This window comes from Callorhinus ursinus, unplaced genomic scaffold (genome assembly GCF_003265705.2).
Source record: "Callorhinus ursinus isolate GAN/ISIS: 27379988/994484 unplaced genomic scaffold, GSC_fseal_2.0 scaffold15, whole genome shotgun sequence".
Lineage (NCBI taxonomy): Eukaryota > Metazoa > Chordata > Mammalia > Carnivora > Otariidae > Callorhinus > Callorhinus ursinus.
This window is the reverse complement of record NW_027397077.1, coordinates 30,051,996-30,063,964: the sequence shown is the minus strand read 5'-3', so window position 1 is coordinate 30,063,964 and position 11,969 is coordinate 30,051,996. Positions and strand designations below refer to the sequence as shown.

At 39.9% G+C, this 11,969-nt stretch overlaps 2 pseudogenes; both read right to left on the bottom strand.

Moving 5' to 3' along the window:
• Window positions 1-3,476: 3,476 nt before the first annotated feature.
• LOC112833837 (small ribosomal subunit protein uS2-like) lies at window positions 3,477-4,486 on the bottom strand (annotated as a pseudogene).
• A 5,979-nt stretch (window positions 4,487-10,465) lies between these two features.
• Window positions 10,466-10,916, bottom strand: LOC112833778 (retinal rod rhodopsin-sensitive cGMP 3',5'-cyclic phosphodiesterase subunit delta pseudogene; annotated as a pseudogene).
• Window positions 10,917-11,969: the final 1,053 nt, after the last annotated feature.

Below are 11,969 nucleotides of genomic sequence, written 5' to 3'. Positions count from 1 at the left end.
TTCCTTTTCAGAGAATGAGCAATTCTCATCTATTTCCTCCATTTTGGGAAAACAACCCAATTTTTCTCAAGCTCATTTGAAAGGGAAGAGGTTGTTTGGTCTCTCCATAATTGATTGAGAATGTATATGGCCTCTGAGTGCACCTGACTCTGACCTACCTCTGTGGCTTATTTCAGGCTACACCAGTGCAAGAAGTGGTATGTTATAATCCACCGGAATAACCAGAGGTTGAAAAGCACAGAACATACTAACCTTTATTGATTTCTAATTCCATGGCATTTGTTAGCTTGTTTTTCTCATTCCTCTTCTTTTTCCTTCTTAGGAAAATGAAATGTGTAACATCTGTGACCACAACATATTGTTCTGAAGGGTTCACATTTAATATGCTGGATTTCTTCTTTTGAAGTTTACTCCCTTACAAGGACTTTAGCATTTGCATATTATTTTTCTTTGTTCCCTTTTAAAAGTAATTTTATATGTCAGGTAGTATTACTAACATGCATGCATCCAAATCTCCCATGTTTAAAAAAAGCAATTACAAGCAAAACAAAAGTAATGATCCATATGAACAATGAGATTTCTAATATTTCACTCTGGTCTATTTAAAAAACTACTTAGGCTCAGAAGTATTATTATATGTACACTACTGTATATAATTGTATATATACAAACATATCCATTTATTACTTACAGTGTTCAATATAAAAAGCTTTGGAGGATTATTTGTTTAGTTGATGTGTAAGGGGAAACCTTCTTATGCCCTCTTTCTTTAAGGCTCTGTGCTGCTTATTTAAGATTCCACCTTGCATAAAACATAGAGCCACAGAAGGAACCTACTCTTCCTGTATGAGCCTTCCAAAAGTGAAAGAAAGAGGTTAAGATATGGTGAAATGAGCATTAATTAAGAGGAAGGTCCAAATCTCTGCACAATTAAATTCTTGCACAACCAATTGGGAATGAACGGAAGGAAGCAAACTTCAAATGCCCTACTGCAGACGCTCTGTGGAATTCTTTCGGATTACCCAAGGTTCAGGGCTATTTCACCTAGGCACTTTTGCTCAAGATGGTATCTCTTCCTTTACTGCTCATTTACCAACTTTAACTAACCCGTGGGATCCTTACCTTAGCTAAATCCCATTACCTTAGCTAAATCCCATTTATCTTTTGAATAGAAGTGGATACAGATTTTGTGGGGCCTGAAGTTTCGACTGGGGCTTACTTTAAGAAAAAATACATAAAATTACAAATACAAAAGGTATATTAGAAGTAAACCATGATTAAGGACGAGAAGAGGAGTCAAATAAATTACTGCAGGCTTGAGATTTAAGCCACTCTCTTCCAAGATCTTACAGAATTTACTAGATGCTTAAAGGGAAATAATATCTTGATTGTCTCTTGGATTCCCTCCCACCCCCCGCATGCACTCCCCCAGCCCTCCTAGGGACCTTCTCAAGGGAGGGGCTGGAGACCTGAAGCTTACTAAGCATTGTGGCAAATCGGCCTTTCCCTTCAAGTCACACTCAAATGTCCTTTCCTGCTTTCCTCTTCCACAAGGCCTGCTTTCAGCATCCCTGAGCTTCCATAGCATCCTGTGCCCACCTCCAGAATCACAGCGTTTCCCATCTTGTATTGTAAGTGCCTAATTACAATAGGAATCTTTAGGAAGAAAATCTGAATTTCTCCCCATTTTCTAGCACAGCGCTTGTAATAAAGTATGTGCTGAATAAAGATTTTCCAATAACATCAAATAATTATGTACTGCTTACTAGGCGCCAGACTCCATTCCACGCATTTTATACATTCACTATGATACAGCTACCATGATTATTAACATTATAGATGAGGAAACCAAAAAGTAGAGAATTGAAATAACTTGTCCACGGCCAAACTGCTAGTTCACGTTGTAGCTGAGATTCAAACCCAAACAGTGTGCTAAGGCAGCCTATGTTCTCAGCCCTATGCACTGCCGCCTCTCAAAATGCATGTGGAATACTTTCTTCCCGTCTCTTTGAGTGGCATTTGAACTCTACGCCTCAAGGCATGGTTTGTTACAATGACCAACTCCTGATTATTTAGGGATTGATAATCCAATTTGTGGGTTTTTGAAGACTCTGCAGCCTCTTCAGCCCCCTACAGCTTCTTGCCTGCAGGGAGCATTTACATGCTTGTTAGCACCTCCCCAGAGATGGAGTGGAGAGGGGGGAGGGCGCCCTGACTGCCATTGTCCTGCACACTCTCCAGTCATCCTCCCTGCTACAAGGGGATTGAAAAGCTAAGGTTGCAGTAGCTTGTCAGTACGTGTGGATTCCACATAGGATGCAACCCCTTACTGTCTACACTTAGCCTTTTCACCCCTAAAGAGTTGGTCATACAGACCAATTCTCTCTTCGGAAAGATATGTTAAGCACATAAGTAGAAGCTCAGAATATGCCCCTTCAGTAGAGTTGACACAGTTTTAGTAGGAGTGACAGGATAAAAACTATATTTAAAGAGGATTGGGAGATGGATAGCAGTGGACAAAGTGATAGAGGGCAGGGAGATCAGTGATGGGAAAGCAGCTATTCCACACTCACATTGTATTGTACTTTAAAATAATTATTTGCCAAAATTGATGTTATCTTAATTTTTCACATCCCATGAGTCTCTTGACAATATATTTTGAGAAGCTTATGAGAAAAACCTTACCTTAGTTTTGAAGATAAAATATGCACATGCAACTGAGGTCATCAAAAGTGGTAATTACTATTGATGTTTCCTAGCCAGCAAGCAAAGGTTACTAAAATTTCCCTATACCAAGGTTTATTTCTCTTATGTAGAATTTTCTTTTTGAAAGAGTAAGAAATATTAGGCCATGGGGAAATTTGTCTTGCAATTACAGACATCTAAAGAGGGATGGCTTTTCTATCCAAGAGATAGCTTTTGTGATTTTGTAATCCAGACTGTATATGTTTTATGCAACATTAATCTTCCTCGTTTTGCTCAGATGAGAGGTTTTATATGTCATTCCCCGGAAAAATCGGTGACCATAACTTTCTAATGAAGTTGAGTTCCTAGTAGCTTATGAGGATTGGGTTCCTGAAATTTTTCAAAGCATTCATGGAGCCTGGCAGACACGAGCAGAATTATCTTGCAGTAAAATTTCATTCATTTAGAGGGCACTCATTTGGAGTTTATGATCATGTGGCAATAGCAGGAGTGACCTTTAACAGGGCACTACCTACCTGAGTTCTATAAAAGTAATTGAAGAAAGGAAACTCTTTTAAAGCATGTGTTATCACTTTAGAGACACTATTTTAAAGGCTGATAAACTAATTAAAATAACTAGTAGCTCCCCTGTTTAGTAGGTCTTCTAGAACTTTCTACATATCAGGGCTATTAGCTTTGTTTAAGTTAATTTATGTTATAAACTACCACTTTGTTTTTATTGCGATTCTAGTCAATACCATCCTTTTGTTTGATGCAATTTATTCTTTTTTTTTTTTTTTACAAACTGTTTATTTTCCGTCAACCTTTTCCATTTCTATTTCCATTTTGTTTGCCTTTGTGGAAGACCAGCTTAAGACCACTCAGTGGTTGTTCCTACCCATTCAGTGGCCTGAGCAGTGGGAGCTGCAGACCAGTCTTCAGTGGCCGGTTGAGTGCTCCAGTCTTCAGTAGGGAACTGCTGAATAGGCACTGAGGGCACCTGCACGCCTTCAGACCAGTCTGCAACTTCAGGCTGAGTAGCAGTGAACTCAGGAGCTGGAGCTGTCCATTCACCCTGAAATTCCTCCTTGGTCACAGCCTTTTCAGCAGTGGCCTGCTCTTCCTTTTCAATCTCTTCAGGATCTCTGTAGAAGTAGAGATCAGGCATGACCTCCCATGGGTGTGCTCGGGAAATGGTGCCACGCATGCGCAGAACTTCCCTGGCCAGCATCCACCACCTCAGACCCACTGAGTGAGCTCCCTTGTTGTTGCAAGGGATGGCAATGTCCACATAGCGCAGAGGAGAGTCTGTGTTACACAGAGCAATGGTAGGCAGGTTAACACAGGACGCCTCTGTAAGAGGCTGGTGGTCAGCCCTGGGATCAGTAACCACCAGAAGTCTCGTCTCCTGGAAGGCTGCCTAGATCTGGTTAGTGAAGGTTCCAGGAGTGAAGCGGCCGGCAATAGGAGTAGATCTGGTAGCAGCAGCAAATTTCAGCACAGGTCGCTGGCCAATAGTCGTGGACGATATGACACTGACGTCAGCTGGGTTTTCAATGGCAACAATGGCACAAGCTGCCAGCAGAAGCTTCTCCCAGGTTCTCTTCAAATTTATGATGTAGATACCATCACTTTCCCTTTTGTAGATGTACTGATCCATTTGAAAGTCAAGGTTGGTGCCACCTAAATGGGTTCCTGCTGCAAGGAATTTGAGGACATCCTCCTCCTTCATTTGCAGGACATCAAGGGCTCCGGACATTGTGAAAGTTTCCCTTTAAGTTACGATGGGAATGCAAAACAACGCCGTAGGGACCCTTCCCCGGGTAGCTCGGAAAGGTGATGCAATTTATTCTATACTGACTTAATACAATAGATTTCTGTCCATCTAAAAAAATAGAATGGTCTTTGGCAAATGTTCACCGACATCATCAAAAATTATGTATTGGGTACTTTTCAAACTTTGGCCATTTTGGAGACTTTAGGAATGGGTTTTTACATAATATGGGTTTTTACATAATATAGGTTTTTAGTGCTCAAGCTGGACTGTCTTTTGGTACTTATCAGATTTTTTTGTCATTCTGTTTATTTTCTGGATAGGAAATGCTTTTTATTGAATGTGGGATCCACTTTGTGTAGCATGGCCTAGAACTTGGTAGATGCTCATTGTTTTTCTTGAATGAATGAATAAATGAGTGGTTCAAGCTCTTATACATTGTACCCTAAATCTGAATAACTTTGGAGACTACACAATCATTTGGTCAGGAAGATCCTGGCATGGAATTCCAGCTAAGCAGAAGGGAGCTAGCAAATAGCAAGGTTCCAGGCAAGCAGAGATGTTGAAAATGGCAGGAGGACAGTGGGCTGGCAGCAAGTGCTATATAGACAGAGAGGGTCCTGACTCAACAAGGAGGAATGGCACCATTAATGAAGGTCCAGCTATGGGCCCACAAATGTTCACTACACCCAGAAATCTGTGAAAGTGAAAAAGGCGAATATCTCCATGGAGGAAAGACTCTTCATGTAGGAAAAACCTTTATATAGCTTTTTATTCAGTTGTTGATCTCAACTATTTATTACATATTATTATTCACCAGACTATATTAGCTGCTGCCTAATACTTAGAGCTTCTGGGATTTAATAGTTGGTCAACAGATGTTTACTAAATAAAATCGGCTGAAGATAAATGGTATAAAGAGAATAAGGCTGAAGTCTGGAAAAAAAGAAGAAAATCCCAGGCAAGGTGCCCCTGTTTGTAGGAACAAGCCATGGATCTCTTCCCACCTTTCTCTGGATCTTAATAGTAACACTGAGTGTATCTGTCCTTACCCACAAAATTTCTGCAATCAGGAATGCTATCCAACCTTATTTTACACCTTCTAATAGAATTTCTCATTGTTCTTTCCATTCCTAAAGTAGATAAGCGAATTTGAGTTAGAGAAGATTGCACGGCTCTTGAAGAAGTGGACTCAATATGACATAAGGTCTGTTCCCAGCTGGACTCAGTAATGACGACATAAAATTAGTTATGGGTAGATGAACAAAAGAAACATACATCATGACTAATTTACTATGGCTCTTGTTTTGATCAGCTAACCTATATAATCAAAGAGTAAGAAAAGGCAATCTCAAGAGCAGTGAAATAAATAGGGAATATTTCCTTTATTAAAAATATTTTGTTTTTAGTTTTACATTCGTACTACACTAAGCAGCTGAGTCTTATGGTGAGGTAGAAGCTATAGATCTTTTAGTTTTTCTGGTTACACCTAAGGGTTTATATGAGATATAGGGAAGAGAACTGTCACCGTGAATCTTCAGAGTCTGAAACTGTGTTTTGCATATAAGAAGATGATCAAACATCAGTTGACTTGAATTGAATTTGAAAAATGCATATAGATCGGGAGGTGTCCCCTAAACTTCTCAGGTAGAAGAGCTCACCCAATCAGGTTACCTATAGGGCACATAGTGGGGTATGAAGGGAATGAGATCAAAGATGAATCAGTCTAAGGTAGAAGAAATGTGTACTGATAAATCTTCAACTGGGATCAGAGGAACAAAGTGAGTAGCCATCGATCAAGAAGAACCAAACCAGTTCACAATGAAGGTGTCCTATTGATCAACTGACCTAACCATGTCATTAATATTTCTGACTCTTGGTTTTGACATTGTTAACTAGGAAACATAATCTGCCAGCATTTCCTTCAAAGGTACAGCTCATATTCCTCTTAAATATGAATTCAAAGAAGACCTGAACTTTTTTTTTAGGTACATCTTTTTTTTATTATGTTATATTAATCACCATACATTACATCATTAGTTTTTGATGTAGTGTTCCATGATTCATTGTTTGTGCGTAACACCCAGTGCTCCATGCAGAATGTGCCCTCTTTAATACCCATCATCAGGCTAACCCATCCCCTTACCCCCTCCCCTCTAGAACCCTCAGTTTGTTTCTCAGAGTCCATAGTCTCTCATGGTTCAAGACCTGAACTTTGATGCTCCTTTGGAGTAATTACAATAATTTAAGAATCTTGGCCATCTCTAGAGACTTCTGGTGGTTAAGCCATATCTTAACTCCCAAATCTTGTCTCTCATGAGGCCAATAAGTACTGACAATTATTTATAAAAAAAAATGTTGCTAAACATTTTTGTGTAGTCTATACACTTTAAAGTCAGAGGCTTTAGTGTTCTTCTTTTGAAGAACAGAATTTTCTATTTTGGAGCTTGTGTATTAATTAAAATGTTCTGGCTCTTATGCAGAAAATCAACTACATTAACATGTTTCAAATGTAATCTGTCTGAAAATTGTCAGTTTTTAAAAAGTTTCCTTCATAAAATTTCAATGACAATGAGTACATGGCAAACTGGCTATATAACTTAGTGGTATGCAGGATAGGGTAAAAAAGAAGCCAAAGCTACTTCTGTAAAAACAAAAAAATGCAAAACAGTATATTATTTGACTCTTTATTGTATAGTACAGGCCAAAATTTTATAGATGTTCAGAAGATATCATGAATAAATAGTTGTAAAGCCCAGGAGTTTAACTTGATATGTGGTTGGCCCCAGATTTGCTTGGGCTTCTCTGACTGCAAAGTCATTGCTCTTTTTACAGTACTCTAAAACTAGAAATGCTGGTTCAGAAAAATAACCTAACCAGATAGGAAAAGGGAAAAATAAATGATTAAGTACCAAGCACTGAGGTCAGAGAACACATTTTCAAGACAAACCTCAAAGGTGAGTAATTGTCTCTTTCTTAGAAAACAGAACTTGCAAAGTCAATTCTGACTTTTTGGCAAAAAATACTGAGTTTACATTAAAGACAGACATAAACTGAGCTTTAGAAAAATTAGCTGAAAATATTTATTTTTAAGAGTCTGCTGAGGTTAATGAAAGGTCATTATTAGTGAAAAGATCAAATCAAAACATAGTTTACACCTCTCTTTTCTCCAGAAACTCAAAGTCTTTTATGATACTACCCAAGAGCAGAAACTGTAAAATACCAAAGGAAGTCAGACTATGAAGTGATAGAAACAAACACATGAATCATTGCTTTCTAATAAATCACTTGTATTCTTCCTCTAAAATGCTCTTTTTTTAAAAAAAAAGATTTTCATTTATTTATTTGAGAGAGAGAGAATGAGAGATAGAGAGCACGAGAGGGAAGAGGGTCAGAGGGAGAAGCAGACTCCCTGCCGAGCAGGGAGCCCGATGTGGGACTCGATCCCGGGACTCCAGGATCATGACCTGAGCCGAAAGCAGTCGCCCAACCAACTGAGCCACCCAGGCGCCCTAAAATGCTCTTAATTTCAAGTACAAGGCTTTCCACACAGGTGAAATGAAAATGAAGGGGAGGGTTGGGGGGACTTAAAATGGGTTCTCACACAATAGAGTAAGATGAAGGGCTACGGGCGGAAGAGAGAAAGAGGCAACGCAGTGACAGGCCACTAGATTTTACAGCTTTTCCTTGTTTAACTTAAAGATGGATGCAAACAGCACACTGCTTTCTCTTGGTTCAGAAAAATGTCTAACTATGAACAGTGTTCTTATGACAATAGACAATTTGTCTAGTTCCTTAACTTTATGTGCACACACACACAAATACAATTTGAAATCTCCCTACCTACCCACCAAAATGCCACAAATACACAGATAGGCACACGCCCATACACATCAAGAACATGCATATGTACAGACACACGTACCATGGGCACACACATCACCCATGAACTCATTCTAATGCATATTCCACAAACACATATATAAATGCAAGTACACTGGTGCATACCACACAGTGCATGCCCATGCATGTGCACACATGCACACACACACACACACGCTTCATACAGGCACACATGCACACACATTGATGCATGCAACATTCACACACTTACAGAATTTACATGTGCAGACACATGGGAACAACACTAATACAGATGTATACAAATGTGTTAAACAAGCACCCACATACATATCACACGCACACATACGTATATACTCACATACATACATGCACACATGCACATAGACCCACATACAGATACAGTCACCCATACAGGTGCACAAAACAACGATCAGAAAATTCTAGAGAGGGGAGCCTGGGTGGCTCAGTCGTAAGCATCTGCCTTTGGCTCAGGTCATGGTCCCAGAGTCCTGGGATCGAGCCCATCAAGCTCCCTGCTCAGCAGGGAGCCCGCTTCTCCCTCTCCCACTCCCCCTGCTTGTGTTCCCTCTCTCGCTGTCTCTCTCTCTCTCTCTGACAAATAAATAATAAAAAATCTTAAAAAAAAGTGATATTTAAAAAAGAAAGAAAATTCTAGAGAAATTAAATATATGTTTATTAAAAACTTTGGGAATTTTTAGGTTTAAAGAAGAAAGAAAAGGGAAATCAACACAAGAAGGATGGAGTGATTGTGGTTTCAAGCCCCTGAGACCTTCCCTTGCAGAAAGGAGATTTCCATTTTCATTCAAAAGGGACACAGTATTAATGCCATGGCAAGTTATGGTAGGTGTGTCTGACTCCCAAATGTCGTTCAGAACTGCTTAATTCTCTAAATACACAATTGAGCTCCCAGCTGAGTTGAGCAATTTGATCAAGGTCACTGAGAACAGTCAACAGTAGGAGCTTGACTAACGAACACTCAAGCCTGAACCACAGGACCACTCCCTTCAATTCACTTCAATATTTCATTTCATAAACAAGAAGGGGGATGGATTTAAAATAGAGATTTACCCATTTAAAATTCTATTGAATTCATCATCACAGATTAGAAGTTTGACAGTGACGAGGTGCTCATAATTTATGTATGAAGCTGTTGCATTTTAAGTGTGGACAGCACACATGGAAGACAGAGATATGTGCTTATAAGCTGTATGCTCTGCATTGATGTCCAGCGATCAGCCAACACACTCTGAGGATGCCCAACAATGCTACGTTAAATGTGATTAACAAATGTAAATGAGAAAGAAAAAAATTTCCCAACTCTCCATCTTATATTTTAATAATTATGTTTGTGGGTGGGTGAAGAAAAAGGCAACCAAGCTGTTGGTGTGCAGATGTAAAGCATAATTCCTTACCACCCTCTTGTGGTGATTGTAAAGAATAACTTGCTGATCAGTGAATATACACCACCTCCCCCATATTTCTAATAACGAGCCCCTACAAATCTTCTATGGTGAACCACAATTGATTGCTGATATTTAACAAGTTTTAAAATTCATATATTTTAACTCATTATGTAATAATAATATCACAGTCTATTTCACAAGATAAATGTATGAGAATGTATGAAAGAGAGATGGTAGGAAAAAACAGCAGCAGCAGCCAGGCCTGAACCAGCCTTTCCTTCCCTTCAGCTTCCACTCCCGATCCTTTCTCCTTCAATAATTTAACATTACAGACATGGTAATGTCAGATGATATAGCTGTAGGAAAAAACTAAACATAGGTCAGGAATTTGAATTTTTCTAAAACCAGGAGCCAAAGGAAGATGTGGGCCCATGGAGGAGGCAGGGAGGGAACAGAAACAGCATCGGTTCCAGTGATAAGTGTCTGTCCCCATGTCACCCTGGGAAGCAATCAAGGCTTGCCCTCTGCCCTGGTCTGGGTTTGAGAGCTTAGTCTGGTCAGGGGGAGATGGCTGCTCAGAATGAAAAAACCATCTGGTTACCTACACAGAACTGGTAGCTTGGTGGCCACAGGTGGGATTTGCGGTTGAGGGAAATAGGGGTGGAAGTGTCAAAAATCAAATGTATGGAAGAAAAAAGAAATTTCCTCTCCCCCCACCTCAAAAACCAAATTCTTGAAATGCACACACGTAGAAAAGTCTCTCTCTGGAAGTGCTTACAAGAAGATCGTCATCAAAAAACCTTGTATGATAACATTCCCATTTAGCATGCTAGTGGGCATCATCTGGGACTGCCAGGTGTTTGCGGTGTTAGGGATCACAAAGCCAAACTCTCAGATCCATTCTTCTAGGCATTGCCCTTCGAAGTAAACTTTTTGTTCCAGGTAGAATTTTTCCATTTGTTCTGCTGAAAACAATTTCAATTTTGGAGACACTGCCTTATACTTGAGGGTGTTCTTGGGAATATGCATGCTTCATGCCCCACTCCAGAGACAGACAGGTCTTCTGTTCCTTGCCAGAGTATCTTCTCAGTCTCAGCATCCCGGAGGTTCATCCAATTTAGTCTGAAGGCTCTAGGGATCTCCCTGGCCCGCTCCTCCTTGGCTGACATGATGCGAGGGCCTCCACCCAAGGCCCTCCCACACTGGCCCGATGGAGCCTCAAAGACGGTGTGCGCAGGCGTGGAGGACTGAGCCCAGTTCCTGGAGACCTTGGTGGAGCAGCAGCAGCAGCCAGGCCTGAACCAGCCTTTCCTTCCCCTCAGCTTCCACTCCCGACCCTTTCTCCTTCAATAATTTAACATTACAGACATGGTAATGTCAGATGATATAGCTGTAATGAATCCCTCCCCCACCCCCAATTGTCCACATGTTTTCTGAACTCAAGGATAACGCATACACCATTCACTTGGATTTGTTTGAAATGATCGTTCCATTAAACTTCTCTGACTAACTTTGAAGAATTATCCAAATTGTATTGCACTTTTCCTAGCCACTTTTTTTCTCACTATTTATCAACATGAAGTTTGGTCCATTAAAGTTAGTTCCATCACTGTTCTACATACATGACTTCTTCTTTCCTATGTTCTTTACTTCATGAAGGTCATTTCCTACTTCATCCAATGCCTATTCCGTTACTCATTGCCCAACTGTACATAGTTTTCTTGGATGTATCTGGCTTCTTTGGATCAGTGACTTCTCTTTATTCCAATGGTCACAACTTGAACCTAATAAATTAATTGTCTATACTTCTTTATCTCTAATAATGTTGTTTCCATCTTCCAACCTATACATCTAACCACCCAACTATGTGCTAAAGGAGGAATATCTATCTATCTATCTATCTATCTATCTATCTATCTATCTATCTATCATAAGCAGAATAATGGACATTCAAAGATGTCCATAGCCTAACTGTTGAAAACTGAATATGTTAAGTTATGGGGCAAAATATAATTGAGGGGTGTCAATCAGCTGGGGTCTTTAAAAGTAGAGAGGGAAGCAGAAGAGAGAGAGTCAAAGAGATCGCAGTGTGAGAAGTATTCAGTCCAACCTCACTGGCTTTGAAGATGCAGGAAGGGGACCATGAGATGGGGACTGTTTGTAGGCTTTAGATACTGGAAAATAAAAAAAAAAAAAAAAAAGGAAAAAGGAAAGAAAGAAAG